Genomic DNA, 15256 nt, shown 5'->3' with positions numbered 1-15256 from the left:
CCCCACTGGGCTGCCCTTGGCTCCAAGGAGTTTGCTTCCATTCTCAGGCCAGCAGCTCCTGGAGGGCAAGGTGGGATCAGAATTCTCTCTGGGTCCCCAGCACTGAGCCTGAGCCTGCACATTTCCTACCTCACCTCTCTCTCTGCTCTCCCCTCCTGAATGTTCTCCAGCTAATCTGGCCTTCAGGCAATTCCTGCAACATGCTAAATTGGTTCCCATCCCAGGGCCTTTGCACTTGCTGTTCTCTCTCCCTAACCTAGTCTCGCTCACATCCTCTTCAGGTTCTCAGCTCAATGTGTCCTCTTCAAGGATATGTCCTAACCACCAGGCCCACTGGCCTGATAGGTCCCTCTCTTTTTCCTGTTCTTGGGACCTCTTGTGACCTGGAATTCTTTGTCCATTTAGTGTTTTTCCTACCTTCTGGCTGCATGGGGGCTTTTATGGTCCAGTGGTTAGTGGTTTATGGAGCCTGCGTGTGAATGCCACATCTGCTGTGTGACCCATCTATAAAATGGGTGGTAGTCATAGAGTTCCCTCAGAGGGAGTTGTGAGGATTGAGTTAATATAGCCCCTTAGCCCCTTAACCTGGGGCCTCTCAGGTTGTAATTGAAGGTTTTCTTTCTTTTTAAGATTTTAGAAAGGGAAGGGAGGGAGGAAGGGAGGGAGAAAGAGGGAGAGAGAGACATCAATGTGCGGTTGCTGGGGGCTGTGGCCTGCAACCCAGGCATGTGCTCTGACAGGGAATCTAACCTGCGATGCTTTGGTTCGCATCCCGCGCTCAATCCGTTGAGCTACGCCAGCCAGGACAAAGGGTTGTTTTACTATCTAACTTTTTCTGGAGCCTAACACACGTATGCAGGCACTGAGTAAACATTTGTGGGAGGAAGGAACACACATTGACAGCAGTTGTTAGGCTGCTGGGGAGGGAAGAAGAATAAAGCTGACCAACCCCTCTGCTCGAAACGCACTGCAGCCCGCTCCTCCGCATAAATTCGGGGCCGAGGCAGGAAGGGGGGCGGGAGGGGCGCAGGGGCCGGCCAGAGCGAATGGGGCCTCGTCGGGAGATGCGCTTTTATTCTGAGAGCACCGGGGAACTACTGTGGGTTCTCCGCAGGCCGTGACCTCCGGTTTCTGCGGGGGTGATGGTGAGCTGGGGGCGCCCCCAGGAGAAGTCAGCGGCCGGGCTTGGAGAGGGCGGAGGGACAGCGACTGGGGCGCTAATCCAACGCCCTCGGCGGGCGGGGCGCCGCATGCAAATTTGGGGGCGGGCACAGGAAGGCCTGAGGGGTCTGTCCCGCGGAAGGAAAGCCCCGTGCAGCTGCGCGTCCTGGAACACCCTGGGGTTCCCACTTCTCTCTCTGGCGCCGGCTGTGGAATGGACCGGAGTGCGCAGGTGGGACGCGGGGCCGGCGCGGGGCGGAGGTGGAGGTTCGCGCGGGGTGGAGGCGGGGGTTCGCCCAGGGCACGTAGTCGTCGTACGGGAAGTGCTGGGCAGCCGGCGGGGCCTTGCTCAGGGACCCGGGACAGCCCGGACCTGCACCGGGACCGCCGTCGAGCTCGGCTCGGTTCGAAGAGCGGCCGGCTCCATCCCTGCCTCCCAGGGCAGATGAGGCGGGGAGCTGGGAAGGCAGGCTGCCCCCCGGGTGCTCAGACACCCAACCTCGTGCGGTGTGAAGCGGTCTCTCTGGGACTTGGGAACATCACGATCGTGGGATAAGGCAGGTCTTGGGGCAGTCACCTCCTTTCCAGACGCAGGGAGTTGGTGAGGATTGTGGGGAGAGAAAGTGTGCGGAGAGTTCTGAAGACTGTAAAGTTTATCATTAGGTCTAAGAATCTGGTGAAGCAAGGCTCTTTCCGCCTTTGATCGCCTTTGAATATTGTTGGATGGACCCAATACTAGGGGTAATTTTCTGGAGCTTATTTTGTTGTGCAGGCTCAGTTCCGACCGCTGAAAGTATCGAGTTAAAGCTCAAAATAACCTTTCTTGCCGTGCTGTGTATCATGGCCATTTTCCAGATGAGGGCACGTTGGCAAGCACACTTGGAAAGTGGATCAGGAGGGGAACTCAAGCCTCAGGCGCCAGACTCCGCTGCCCACCACCTGTCAACGACACTTGCCAAAAATACCCCATAGACGAGTTCTCCAGGGGATTTGATTAAACTGCAGATTCCCAGGCCCCCTTCTGTGAGATTCAGGTTCGATAAACAAAGGAATTTGGATTTAAAATAAAAAACCAGCCCTGATGGTGTGGCTCAGCGGATTGAGTACTGGCCTGCGAACTGAAAGGTCAGGGGTTTGATTTCCAGTCAGGGCACATGCCTGGTTGTGGGCGGTCCCGGTTGGGGACGTTTGGCAGGAAACTGATTGATGTTTTTCTCCCTCTCTCCCCTTCCTCTGCCTCTAAAAATAAATAAATAATTTAACACCCCCCCCCAAAAAAAACCCCAAATCTGTATTTCCTATAATCACGAGAGACTGGCAACCAGCAGGCTGGTTGCTGATGCTAGGGTCCCCCTGCTAGGTTGCCCCCAGGCCGGCAGTAATCCTGCTTGAGTCCTAGTTTCTGCCTGTCCCCAGCCCTCTGTGAGCTGTGACCCCCTGCAGCCGCTCTCCTGTGGGTGGTCTCTTAGGAGCTGGAGCATTTGCTGGGACATCAGTGCCTTTATTAAAATCCTAAAGTCTTTTGGGGAAACGGAAGGCTCGGGTGTCCATTTGGCCCCGGTGTCCCACATAGTCAGGGGATTCCAGAGTCCTGCAAAGGCCCCTGAACTCAGCTACTTTAACCTGATTACAGAGGAGGGTGCTGATGTGGACCGGGATGGGACCAGCCCAGCCATTCCCTCACTCACTAGCCCTCACAGGGCTCCCCTCGCCGCCCCGCACTATTCCAGTGCTGCTCAGGGCCCTGATGTTTGTGCTGAAGGAGGTCTCCCTCTGGGAGTGGGGAGCGCCTACAGGTGGTCAGCTCTTCATGGGGCAGTGAGACAGCTTCACGGAGCAGGCACCCTTGACCTAGCCTCGGAAGAGGAGTAGAGGAGCTCGGCAGGGGGACAACGAGGGGAAAGCGATGCTGAGCTGAGCAGTGGGAGCAGCATGGACAAAGGCTGGGAAGTGTGAAAGGCATGGCAGGGGGTGCCTAGGGAGTGAGGAGAAGCTAGAGAGGGGTGGAAAGGTGGGCCTGGTGATGTTGTAGACACAGGGAGTCCAGCCCACGGCCCAGGATGGCTATGAATGCGGGCCGACACAGAATCATACATTTACTTAACAACTTTTTGTGCTCATCAGTTTTTGTCAGTGCTTGTGTATTTAATGTGTGGTCCAAAGCAACTCTTCTTCCAGCGTGGCCCAGAGGCACCAGAAGGTTGGACACCCCTGTGGGGTCTTGAACGCTGTGCTGAGGAGTAGGCCAGTGTGTCCTACCTCTGCCTGAGCCCTGAGAGTCTCAGTGCCTATTCTTGGGCCCCGCCCAGGCTTTCGGAGTGGAATCTGGAGGGAGGCCATGGGAAGGCAGCAGCGGGGAAACCACTAGTGAGTCGCCCTGGTTACAACACACCATTTACCAGCAGATCCGGGACGACCTGAGGGTTTCCGCAGTCGGGGCAGTGACTCAGTGCTGAGGAGTTTCGCACAGCACGTCCTGGGACTGCAGAGAGCCTAGTCAGGGCTGCGGAGGCCATCCCTGAAGGCATTCGGTTTCCTGATGCTCAGATTTAGCAAGGACTGAGGTGAGGGGGAGAGAAGTGAGAACAGACCTTTCCTGGACCCCTTCTCTCCTTACCCGCTGCTCCCTGCCCCAGGATGGAGGAGAGAGTTTGGGATCAAACAGCTCACTGCCCTCAGTTGCTTTCCATGCACCTGGGAGGGGCCGGGGACCAAGGAGCCCTTGGTGCTTAGTTTCCTCATGTTTGTGAAATTGGGCTTTCACGAGAGCTAACGGCATCATGTTTTATAAGATACTTAACACAATTTGCAACACATAGTATGTCCACAACAAACGCTCATGTCTGCTGTCCGCTGTCAAGCAGAATAGCCTGGAGGTGAAGAGTGTGGCCTCTGGAGCCACATCACCCAGGCTCGGAGGCTGGCTGTGCTACACACTAAGTAGCTGACTTCTCAGGACCTCAGTTTCCACATTTGTGAAATTACAGTGACTACTTCCTACCATTGTAGGGATGGTGAAATGAATTAATAAGCGTCAGGTATATAGAACAACGCCTGGTACAGAGTAAGCACTATGTATTTGTTCAAATACATAAATGAACCCCATTAAAGGGGGGTTAGCCTGTCCGTTTTGCAGGTGGGGAAACCGAGAATCAGACATGTGGGGTGGCCTTGCCTAAGGTCCCATGTCTAGCAGTGAGAGAGGGAGGGATTTGAACCTGCTTTTCTCCCCAGCTTGTGTTTTTTTCCCACGTTCCAGTTTGCTGGGGTGACCAAGAGGGACAGCCTTCCCAGCGTTGCTCATGGCCGGCACTGTGGAGACATGCCTGGTCACACTTGGCCAGACTTCCCTTGGCTAGTCTAGAAGAGAGGCCAGCAGCTTGCCCGGATGTTGCTTGAACTTGTGCTTGGAGAGTGTGGATGGGAGAACCCAGCACTGGCTGGAGGGTCCTGCGGGAGCCAGCATCAGATGGGCCCTATTCCCATTGCTTTGCTGTGTGTTTTCCAGTGAGTCACTCTGCTCTGAGCTAGAGGCACAGGGAAGGGCAGAGGCTTGAAGAGGGGGGCCCCAGGTTCCAGTGTGAGCTTGCTGCTTCCTATCTGTGATCTGGAGCCGTTGCTTAACCTTTCTGAGCCTCAGTTTGCTTGTCAGTAAAATGGGTATTTGGGGGTGTTCATGAGATAATCTTCATAGGCACCTTGCCTGTGGCTCAGTGATTGCTGTTTCTCTCCCCATTTAGGACAGAGTCGCTCTTCCATATCCAGTACCTGGCTTCCTCATTCATTTCTTCTCCACGTGTTTACCGAGCACTTACGTGTGCCAGGCACTGTGCCAGGGGCCACTGACAGGGCACTGGACAGAGTCCTGCCCTCCTGGAATTCAGTTCTAGTTGAGAAGACAGGCAATACGCCAACAAGTGTATACCCACAGATCTACACCCCTTAGCTATAACTTCGAAATGCATGAGCTCGGAAAACGGAAAGGTTTTCATAACTCAGTTGGGAGCACAACCTGACGTGAACTAACCACAAGGCTCTTTGGGGTCTTCTCCTCCCTGGCTTGAGCGTGTGCCAGGTCTGCAGAGAGATTCCTGAGATGGATAGCTGGGTGCTGCTCTGGTCACGAGGGGGTGGGGTGCTTCCATTGGCTGGTGTTTTATACAAGATACCCTTCCTATGATCGGAGTGGTTCTGGATTCGGAAACACGCCTGGCCCCCAGAGTTCACAAGGGAGAGTGGGGGCCTGCCATGTCCTGTCAGGAAGTGGCAGTGCTAGGAGGAAAAGTGAAGCAGGGTGGAGGAGGGGCATCAGAAAGACAAGGAGCAAAGGCCTGGCAGAAGGGGCCAGGGGGAGGGGCCGCAGTAGAGAAGGTCTTGTCCCTCCCACCCACCCACCCCTCCTCCGGGCCACTGCTCCCTCCCGCTTAGCACTCCCCGTTCTGTCACTGCATGTGTCTGCCTTTCCAAGAAGTGGTGATGTTGCTGAAGTTTCAGGTTTGGCTCCGACTGACTCATTTGCACTCTAGGGGGCCCCATGGGCCTCCTTGCCTCCTGGAGGCTGCTTAAGAAATCCAGGACCTGGGCTAAAGCAGGCCTGGGTGCTGCGACTTGCTGGGGACCCTCACCAGCTGGGCCGTCATCTGAGTGCCCTTCTCCTCGCTCCCAGAAAGAGGCAGGATGTGGGTCCTGGTCAGGGCAGGAGAGTGTGGCCTTCAAGGGTTTGGGGGAACAGATTTCCTGAGGGGAGGGCGTGTAGCTCTGAGCAGAGGATTTTTCAAGGAACAGCCTCCATCCAGCCTACAGGCTAAAAGTAACACGTCCTGCGTGCCAGCCCTGGGCGCAGGGCTTACATTCACTCAGCAAGCATGCCAGGGGCTGGGGACACAGCAGCCAGTGAGGGTCCTTAAGGAGCTGACAGTCTAGTGGGGGAGGTCACTCTGAGGGGGTGACTTTTAAGCTAAGACCTGAAGTAAAGAGACCGTGGATATCCAGGAATGTTGCTGGCAGAGGAGAGCGAGTGCGAAGACCCTGAGGTGGGGACAGCCTGGTTTGTTTGACCCACAACAAGGAAGCTGTGCAGTTGGGTGGAATCGAGGAGGCAGAGAGGGAGGGGCAGGAACAAAGCTCAGAGAGGTAAATAGGAGCCAGTTGCCTGCATTATCTCATGCGACTTGTAGAATAACCCTGCAAAGTAGGAGCTGCTCATATCCGGATTTCGCAGATGAAGAAACAGGACAGAATGGTTCAGTAACTTGTCCAGTGTCACGCAGCTGGAAGGAGGCCGAGCAGAGTTGGAAGCCGGCAGCCCCAGAGGCGTCAGTCTTCACCACTGTGTTTAAACACGTGATGGAAACGGGCTCAGACGCTGGAGGCCCACCTCCTGCTTAGGTCCTTGCTGGTGCGCCCTCCCGCCGCGGATTGGCCGCGGGTCAGCCCCACAGCCCTGTGGGTGTGGTCAGGCCAGGACCGGCGTTAGGATGATCCAGTCACGGTGTCAATCGTTCTACAGATCGTTTACCAATGAGCTCCCTCCCCAGGGTCAGACAGCGGGGACACACCAGAGCAGCAGGGGCGCGGAGGGGAGACAGGGCCCCGGAGCCCGACCCCACTCCACGTCACGAAGTGTGCTGGGGGGAGGCGAGTGGATGACTGCGTGCCGCCTCATCTCCCTGAGGAGGAAGCGGAGGTTCCCGGTGGAGACTCACCGGGGACACAACTCGAAGTGCGGTCTGGAGTCAAACCCAGGGCTGCTGACCCAGGAAGTCTGATTTGCACTTAACCGCTGTTTGAGCCATCCCCCACGAGGAGGAGGGTTTAAAAGAAATGAATTTCTTGGTCGGAAATAAGGGAGCACAGTCACTGAGAACCATTTTGGAGAGCGGAGGGAGGTTTTCCCGCAGCAGCCTTTTGAAAAGGGGAAGCGGAACTTCTCCGGAGAGGAGAGACGCCAGATCTCTGGGTCCGCAGCCCTCCCTCTGCGGAGGCGCAGCCCCGGCAGTCCTGCCGGCCGGCGGTGACAGGGCACAGGCTCTGGCCGCAATTTCCACACTGGGCAGCTCTGGCTGGGAGAAGATCTTCCTGAGGTTTAGCCAAACGAGCTCTCGGGAGCTTTCACTTTCTGACTCTGGCTCTGACCCTTGGAGGTGGTGGCCATTGCCCTTCAGCGACAGCCCGGTGCTTCTCTTTCTCCCACTGCACAGCCATAGTTCTAGTTTATTTATTTATTTATTTTATTTTTAGAGCGAGAGGAAGGGAAGGAGAAAGAGGGAGAGAAACATCAGTGTGTGGTTGCTTCTCATGCACCCCACTGGGGGCCTGGCTGGCAACCCAGGCATGTGCCCTGACTGGGAATGGAACCTGTGACCCTTTGATTCTCAGGCTGGTGCTCAATCCATTGAGCCGCACCAGCCAGGGCCCGTAGTTCTTTTAATCATTCCTCCCGACTCAGAGAATTGTACAGTTCAGCCTAGCTCTGGACATGAACCAGTTGGCCAGAGTCCCACATAAAACCCATTACCTCCCGCAAAGCCTGCTCAGTCAGAGAGGAGGGAGACTGTCGCCTCCCTGGATATGGAGCCCGTACTTCTGTTGATGCAACCTGCAGTCATGCTTAGCAGCAGCCACGTCCACCTGGGGTCATATTGGGCTTGTCAATTAAAACCTCCAGGTCACTCCTCCCGGAGTTCATGAGCTCCTGTCAAAGTTTCTTCCACTCTGAGATTACTTGTTTGAGACTATCATTTTCAGTCTTTCTTAATTTCTGATAAATATACTTCAGGCTAATGGGTATATATTTTTTCTCTGAGTACTATTTTGGCTTTATTCCACAGATCTTATCACACAATTTCATTCACTACTAAAATAGTTTACAATTACCCTTTTGTCTAAATGTGTATGTGCTTTTAAAATGTTTTAAGGTGGATGGAATTTTTGAAAGCTTTTTAGTTGATTTCTTGCACAATTTATTGCATTGTGGTTGATGTTTGTGGCTTCTCTGATATCAAAATGGAGAATTTGTTGAGATTTTCTTTGTGAGATTTTCTGGTTAATTTTTCTGCACATTCCTCTTGCATTTGAAAGGGGATATATTTTCTGTTGGATGTAAAGTTCTAGAAATACCTGTTAGATCAAGCTTGCTAACTATAGCATTTATATTGTCTGTGTTTTTATCTGTTTTTTTTTTCTACCTGATTTATCTCCCACTATGATAGTGGATCTGTTCTTTTCTCCTTGGCCTTCTCTCATATTTTGCTTTCTTTTCAAAGCTGTTATTAGGTGCATATCGACAGAACAGCCCGTGTGTGAATAGAAGGGTTCATGAGTTTTATACCTTCTTGGTCAGTTGCTCCCTTTATCACTATAAAACAGCCACCTTTCTCTCATTTAATACTTTGATGCCTTGAATTCCACTTTATTTGGTGTTAATATCCCTATACTTATAACCTTTATTTGCATTTTTCTTGACTCCTTTTCCAGTTCTTTACATTCTTTTCTTTGACTCTAAGGCTCTAGGACGTTTACGTGGCCCCAGTCTGGTAGCCAGGTGAACTTAAAAGAAAACAGAACTTGCGCCTCAGCCTCAGCTCTACAACCCACTTGCTCAGTAATCTTGGACAAGTCATTCCCTGTTTAGGCCTCAATTTCCTCGTCCATAAAATAAGGACGGGGCCTACTCTGCCCTTCTGCCTGGGTTTTTGTGAAAGTAACCGTGGCAGTGAACAGGAGAGGCACGGCAGACATCCCCCCCACCCTACCCCCCCCTCCACGCACACACCGGTCACCGGGTGTGAACGCAGCCAGCTTCCCAGCCAGTAAGGACGGCGTGTGTCAAGGCCGGAGGCGGGAGCGTGCCCACAGGGGACAGACAGCCAGTGTCTTCCGTTCGGCTGCCTCCTCTGTTCACGAAGGGACAAGAGTAAGACCCAGTCCCTGGCTGGCCTGGAGGAATTTTCAGTCTGGGAAGCAGGAGAAATGACAGGCACAGCTCACCTTTACCGAGAATGGAAAGGTTGTCGGGACCGACGGCCAGGCAGAGTGCCGCGATGGGCTGAGGAAAGAGCAGGGCCTGCCCAGGAACACCCTGAGTGGGGGCACAGGAGGAGGGCTCGGAGAGGCAGAGCACCGGCCCAAGCAAAGTGCACGGGTTGGGGAGTCTGTGGCACGTTTGGGGACAGCTGGGGCAGGGGTGGAAGAGTGCAGGGTTTGTAGGGACTGCTCTTGGGCCTCCATCCTCCCCCACTGAGGAGGAAGGCAGTGGGCCTTGCAGAATTTTTGGAATCCTCACTGATACCACGATGCTATTCAACCACGCAGAACAGGCAATGGGGTGTCTCCAGGCCCCTCCCTTCTCATCACTGTAGCAACCAGCATCCTGTGGTGAGCCAGAGGTAATAGGGACAGAAGGCAGGGAACATTCGAAAGGCAGCCTTTCACCTTGGGGGTGCTGGTGCTTGGGGAAGGTGTGGGGCCCCCCTGTTGCTCCTTCCCACTCGTTGGGCTGTCCTGGCATCTCAGAACACCCACTCAGGAGGACACCAGCTGGTGATTGTAAGCCAAAGGGGGACCACAAAGGTGGGGTGTGGTTTCTAAATACTGAAATCTTTTCCAATACCTAAAAATCAGGGTAACACATAAAAGTCTGGATTTCTGCTTTCTTTTGAAAAACCAAAGACCTAGTGATGCTTGTGCCTTCGTTCTCCCGGGACAGAAACTACTGAAGCAGCGTGCAGCTGCCCCTTGGGACTGAGCACGTGCTTGCCCCTGGCCCCCTCTCTGCTCACTGCATTCTCACAGGTATTTGAGCTTCCTCTGGAAGGGGTGACTCTGGCCATGAAGCAGGAGGCGGAGGGCTGGGAGCTGCCCCCAGAGGCAGCGAGTGCCCTGTGCTGGAGGCAGGGAAGCAAAAGGTCGATGGCCCCTTGTGAAGGCCCAGGGGCCTCATCAGGAGTGGACTCAGGGTCTTTGGGGATCCTTCCAGCCCTGAAGATGGACCTTCTGAGACCTTCCGTGGACACAGCCTGATACCCTGGGTTGTGCGCTCCAGTGTCTTCCCTCTCGTCCATCTTTTTCTTTTCCTCTTTATTGTCACAGACGTGCAGACAGCAGCACAGCCTCATTCGTTCTCACAGAGTGAACACGTGCGTGGATTACCCGGTCAAGAAACAAAGCATGGCCCCGGCTGGTGTGGCTCGGTTGGCTGCAGCATTGTCTTGTGGACACTGAAGGTCATGGGTTCAGTTCCCGGTCAGGGCACATACCCAGGTTGCAGGTTCGATCCTCAGCCAGGGCACATACAAGAAGGCAGCCAGTCAATGTTTCTCTCTCTTTCAAAAGCAAAGAAAAAATGTCCTCAGGTGAGGATTAAAAAAAAGCATGATCAGCCCCCCCAGAAGGTTCCCTCCTGACCCCACCTCTGAGGAGAGGACGCTGTCCTGACATCTGACCCGAAGAGTGAGTTGTCGCCTCCTGCACTTTATGTAAATGGAATCGGCATTGCCCTTTCTTCGCTCAGCCGTGCCCGTGAGGCCCATCTGTGTGGTCATGGCAGCGTCGTTTCACTTGGGCCCCAGGGGTTACTCAGTGCGTAGATGTGAGCTTCGGCCACCTGCTCCGTCAACACTGTCTGAGGCCGCTTCCACCCAGCCGCGGTCTGTTTGCCTCCCTGCAGCCACCCCGTGATGCAGGAGATTCTGCCCGCACTTCACGGATGAGGAGACTGAGGCTCTGAGAGGACCCCAGCTTGCCAAGTCTCCCAGTCAAGGTGGGGCCCGCACACTCGGGCCCAGAATTGTGCTCCGTGTCTTAGATGCCCTGGAGCCCCTGCCGACACGAGCGACCCCACACGTCTGTGCGTGCCTTCCTGCCAGGAACGATCTGGGGTGAGACGGCAAGGAGAATTTGAGGGACAGAGTCTCCCCCTGACCCCGCCCCACAAGCCTGTCTGCAGACGGAACACGGACAGGAAGCTCTGTCAGTGCTGACTTGTGACTGGCTTTGGGTTTGCGTGGGGCAAAGTCCTGGGTGCTGTTGAGACAAGTTCACTGGGGAGGATGGGGCAGACAGGACAGAGGCCAAGTTCTAGCTCAGTCACTTCCTGACTCATCACCTTGGGACTGTTTCTGGACTCCTCTGGGCCTTGGTTTCCCCCTCTGTGCAGGGGGAAGGTTTGGCCACATTTTTCATAGAGGGGTTTGCTGCAGGAGCCAAGAGAGGTGTGTAACAGGACCAAGTTTATGGCAGAAGGTCTAGGTTCAAATCTCAGCCCTATCACTTATTTTTTTTTTTAGATTTATTTATTTTTAGGGAGGGAGAAAGAGATGGAGAGAAGCATTGATGTGAGAGAGATACATCGATTGGTTGCCTCTTGTACAATCCCAGCTGGGGGCATGGCCCGCAACCCAGGCATGGGCCCTGACTGGGAATTGAACTTGCCACCTTTCGGTTCATAGGCCAGCTCTCAGTACACTGAGCCATGCCAGCCAGGGCTAGCCCGCCCCCTTATTTGCTGTGCATCCTTAGGCAGGTTTCTGAGCCTTCCTGGGCCCCAGTTTTCCTGTGTTTGCGATGGGGATGGTAGTCCTACTGCATCTGCCGTGTTCCCCTGGTTGGGGAGGGTGGAACCCATGGGCAGAAGGGCTGTGAGAGAACCAACCTGTGGCGTCTATTGGCTCGAGGGACTGGGCCACTCAGGGGCAACTGTGGGGATCTCTGAGGCCCATAACAGCTGTCACCGTTCCTAACATAGCCAAACCTGATCGGTGCTCTGAGTCCTGCCGTCATGTACCTGCTCTTCAGGGAGATGCATAATCATCACAGTAATGCCCCAGCTGCCAGCTCCCTGGAGGTCAGCCCTCCCCCCGGGGTGGCCCATCGGTGCCTGTGTTAGGGTATTAAGGAGACTCCCAGCCAGAATTGGTCAGTGATGATCCAGCAGTGAGAGGTGGAGAATGCCGGCTGACCAGGCCCCCTGCACATGGCTGGGGGAGTCTCTTCACTCACTCTCCTGTTCAGCAGCGAGTCATCTGTGGGCCACCCCCCGCTCTGTGCTGGGCACGGTCCTGTGCTCTGGGGCTGCAGCAGTGACAGTGAACATAGGCTCCGGCCTTGTGGGAGCTGTGTTCCAGTGGACACATGGACAATGAACAGGAAGTGTGTGTGTGACATGCTGCAGGGAGTTAAGTGCTGAGCAGAGAAACAGAGCAAGAGAAGGGTTTGTAGAGCGATGGAAGTCGGCTGCCTGTCCTGAACGGGTGGTGTCTGGACTCGGGTCCCTCAGCTTCAGCTTCCAGTACTTTCTGCAGATAGCCATGGCGTCCAGATCTCTGTAGGAAGCAACTGCCTGGATGCTTTCCCAGGGGCCCCATTGGCCGCTTGGACTCAGTGTGTCCACAGCCAACACAAGCTCACACATTGCCACAAAGTGGCCATTGGCACAAGATGCCAGCCTGTCCCTGAGATGGTGCCTTCCTCCAGGGTGTCTGACTGGCCATTCCCATGAAGGAGGTCATGGTCTCCAGACCTTTCCTGTCCCTCTCAGGTGAAGTTGTGTCTCACTGCCCACAACCCCCCTGGATTTCAGCCACAGCTGGTGGCCCTCAAATTTGTCTCCAGCCCGAGCCTTCCTCCTGAGACCAGGCCACGGGGACACATGTCCTCCTGGATGGCCCTCGGGGCCTACCGCCCACGTGAAGTCCCTGTGTCTGCAGCGGGGCAGAGTGTGTGGTCCCCCCAGCAAGCCTGCGCCCCGTCCCAGCACCACTGTCTGCCCAAGGCCTCCTCCCCACTCTGAGCTGCCCCCACCAGCCATCAGAAGCTCTGCCGTGTCCACTTCCCAAGCAAGGCTGGAGTCAGCCCCTCGTCTGCAGCTCCAGCAGCACCCTGTCCTCTCTCAGCCACTCCATCTCGCCCTGCGGTCGTCTGCACGCACCCGCAGAGTGGGATTTCTGGAAAACAGCGCCTGTCCTGCTGACCAGCCTCCAGGGGCCCCCACTGCCCTGGGGGTGGAGTCATAATTGCTTACCACGCCTGGTAGACAGTGTTGCCTTCTGGCCCTGCCAACCTCTCTGCTCTCACCCCATCCTCTCTTACCCATCGCTGCAGCCAAGGGCCTGTCCTGTGTGGCGGGAACTGGGCTGTGCCCTCCCTCCTTTCTGGCTATTCACTCTTCACGTGCCCCTCCCCTCCATTCCTTCCTCTCTCGGGGTCTTTCAGGATCTATAAACTGGGTTTAGTAATTGTACTCACCTCAAGGGGGGGCCGTAAAGCACCTGGAACCGTGCATGGCACTCAGGAAGCACTGTGCATGCCAACGGTGAGGCTAACGTGAGGTGCAGGCGATCGATCACTCAGTCAGTGCCCACTCTGCTGAGCACTGGGCTCGGTGTTCAGGTTGTGCGGACAAGGCACGGTCTCTGCCCTCCGGGAGCCCTCAGTGCCCTCTGGGGCACATTTTTCCTCCTCTCCACACCCCCACCCCTCCTCTCGCCCAGAGAATTCTGGTTCATCCTCCCACCCCCACCCCAGCCCTCGAGGGGCAGTGCAGGAGGAGCAGTGTGAGTGCTCACCAACAGCTCCCTCCTGCCTCTTACGTTTTCTGCTGGTGTTGTCCCCACTGCTCTCTGTGGGCCTCTTCCTCACCCTGTTCCTCCCGTGGCCCACTCAGTCCCGGTAAACAGCCACCCCATCCTTCAGGGGCTCCAGTCTCATTAACCCTCTTGTCCTCTCAGCCACTCCCAAATTCCATTCTGCCTTCAGACATCTAGAATCCAACCCATTCTTACCCGTCTTTCCCCACAACCCCGTGCAAGCTGGCACCTGTTGCCAGGGCCAGCCCAGTGGCCTCCTCCCTGATCCCTGCTTCTGCCCTTGACCCCACAGGCCTTTCACACGACACAGCCAGAGGGATGGTTTGAAAAGTCTCATGATGTCACGTCTGTGCTCAAACCTCCCAGTAACTTCTCTTCTCACTCAAATATTTGTCAAAGGAAAGAAGAAAGAAAAGAATGAATGAATGAATGGCCTTTTTTGCATCCGTAGCACCTGGCACATAGTAGGTGCTCAGAAAACACCTGCAACAAGAATACACAAGGGCATGAACGAATGGGTGAGGACCTGGAGCACATAGTAGGTCTATGGGAGCCCAGTGGGCTCTGTGGGCTGAAGTTGCTGATTCTTGCCCCTGGTGGCAGCAGAGCCAGCCTGCTGCCACCCCTCCCGTCACTCACTGGGATGGAGGCTGGGCAGATAGGCAGAGCCCAGGCCATTTTGGGACTCTGGCCTGGCCTGCCTCAGCGTCCTGGGTGGGGCTGCTGACGTGGCTGCTGGTTCTGGGAACCCCAGCCAGGCAGCAGTTCTGGGAAAGCTTCTGCCACGGGGAGAAGTGTGTCCCTGGCGCCCTGCCATACCGGCCCAGCTGTCTTGGAAGCCAGAGGAGGCTCCAGGCTGGCCTAAGACTGGAGCTTCAGGGATCAGTGGCCCCCAGGGGAGGCCCATGCAGCCCCTGCTGTGTCGCTGGCTTCCTCTCCACACGCCTCTTGTTCCGGGGCTGACTGCGTCCTGTCTGTGATCCAGGCCCTTCAAACTGGTTTGAGGTCAAGAGTGAGCTGGGGAACGAGAGGCCCGTTACAGCCTCTGGCTCAGGAAGAGCCTCCTTGGTCACTTGCGACTGCTGCCGCCTTCTGACATTCCAAGACTCGCCACTCACCTCCCCCCACATAAAAAGAGTGAGTTCAATGTGTTTCTCTGCCCCAGGGGTGTCTTCCCACTCCAGGCGCTTCTGCTGTCTTCCTGGCTCAGGCTGTTGTTCCAGTCCTAGCTCTGTGACCACAAGCAAGTGCTCTAACCTCTCTGTGCCTGAGAATCCTCATCTGTAAAATGGGGTTTTTAGTGGCCCCCACCTCAGAGTTGTTGTGAGAACCAAGCTGATTAATACCTTGTAAGCTCTGAGAACAATGCCAGGCACTTAATAAGCAGTATCTATGCATAGCAGTTATTACAGACAAAGTTGGGTATATACCTGTGTTTCAAGATAGATTATTGAATTTATTGTTGGAGGTTAGCCAACCATTCATTTACTAGCTGTTTGATAAGCCCTTGC

The 15256-nt window shown here is 55.2% G+C and overlaps 1 protein-coding gene across 3 annotated transcripts in view; it reads left to right on the top strand.

Annotated features, from left to right (window-relative positions):
• Window positions 1-1265: 1265 nt before the first annotated feature.
• LOC123825621 (interleukin-4 receptor subunit alpha-like) overlaps window positions 1266-15256 on the top strand; it is a 39801-nt gene continuing 25810 nt past the window's right edge. For 2 of the 3 annotated variants that reach the window (XM_045849178.1, XM_045849179.1), the window contains exon 1: window positions 1266-1393. The gene's annotated coding sequence lies outside the window, so the exon portion shown is untranslated. Of the gene's footprint in view, window positions 1394-14592; window positions 14883-15256 lie in introns of those variants that run through there. The other variant, XM_045849180.1, reaches the window with a different exon arrangement.

This window comes from Phyllostomus hastatus, unplaced genomic scaffold, assembly GCF_019186645.2.
Source record: "Phyllostomus hastatus isolate PE091 unplaced genomic scaffold, TTU_PhHast_1.1 phas_contig_64, whole genome shotgun sequence".
Taxonomy (NCBI): domain Eukaryota; kingdom Metazoa; phylum Chordata; class Mammalia; order Chiroptera; family Phyllostomidae; genus Phyllostomus; species Phyllostomus hastatus.
Note: the sequence above shows the minus strand (reverse complement) of the source record. Positions and strands in the feature narration are given on the sequence as shown.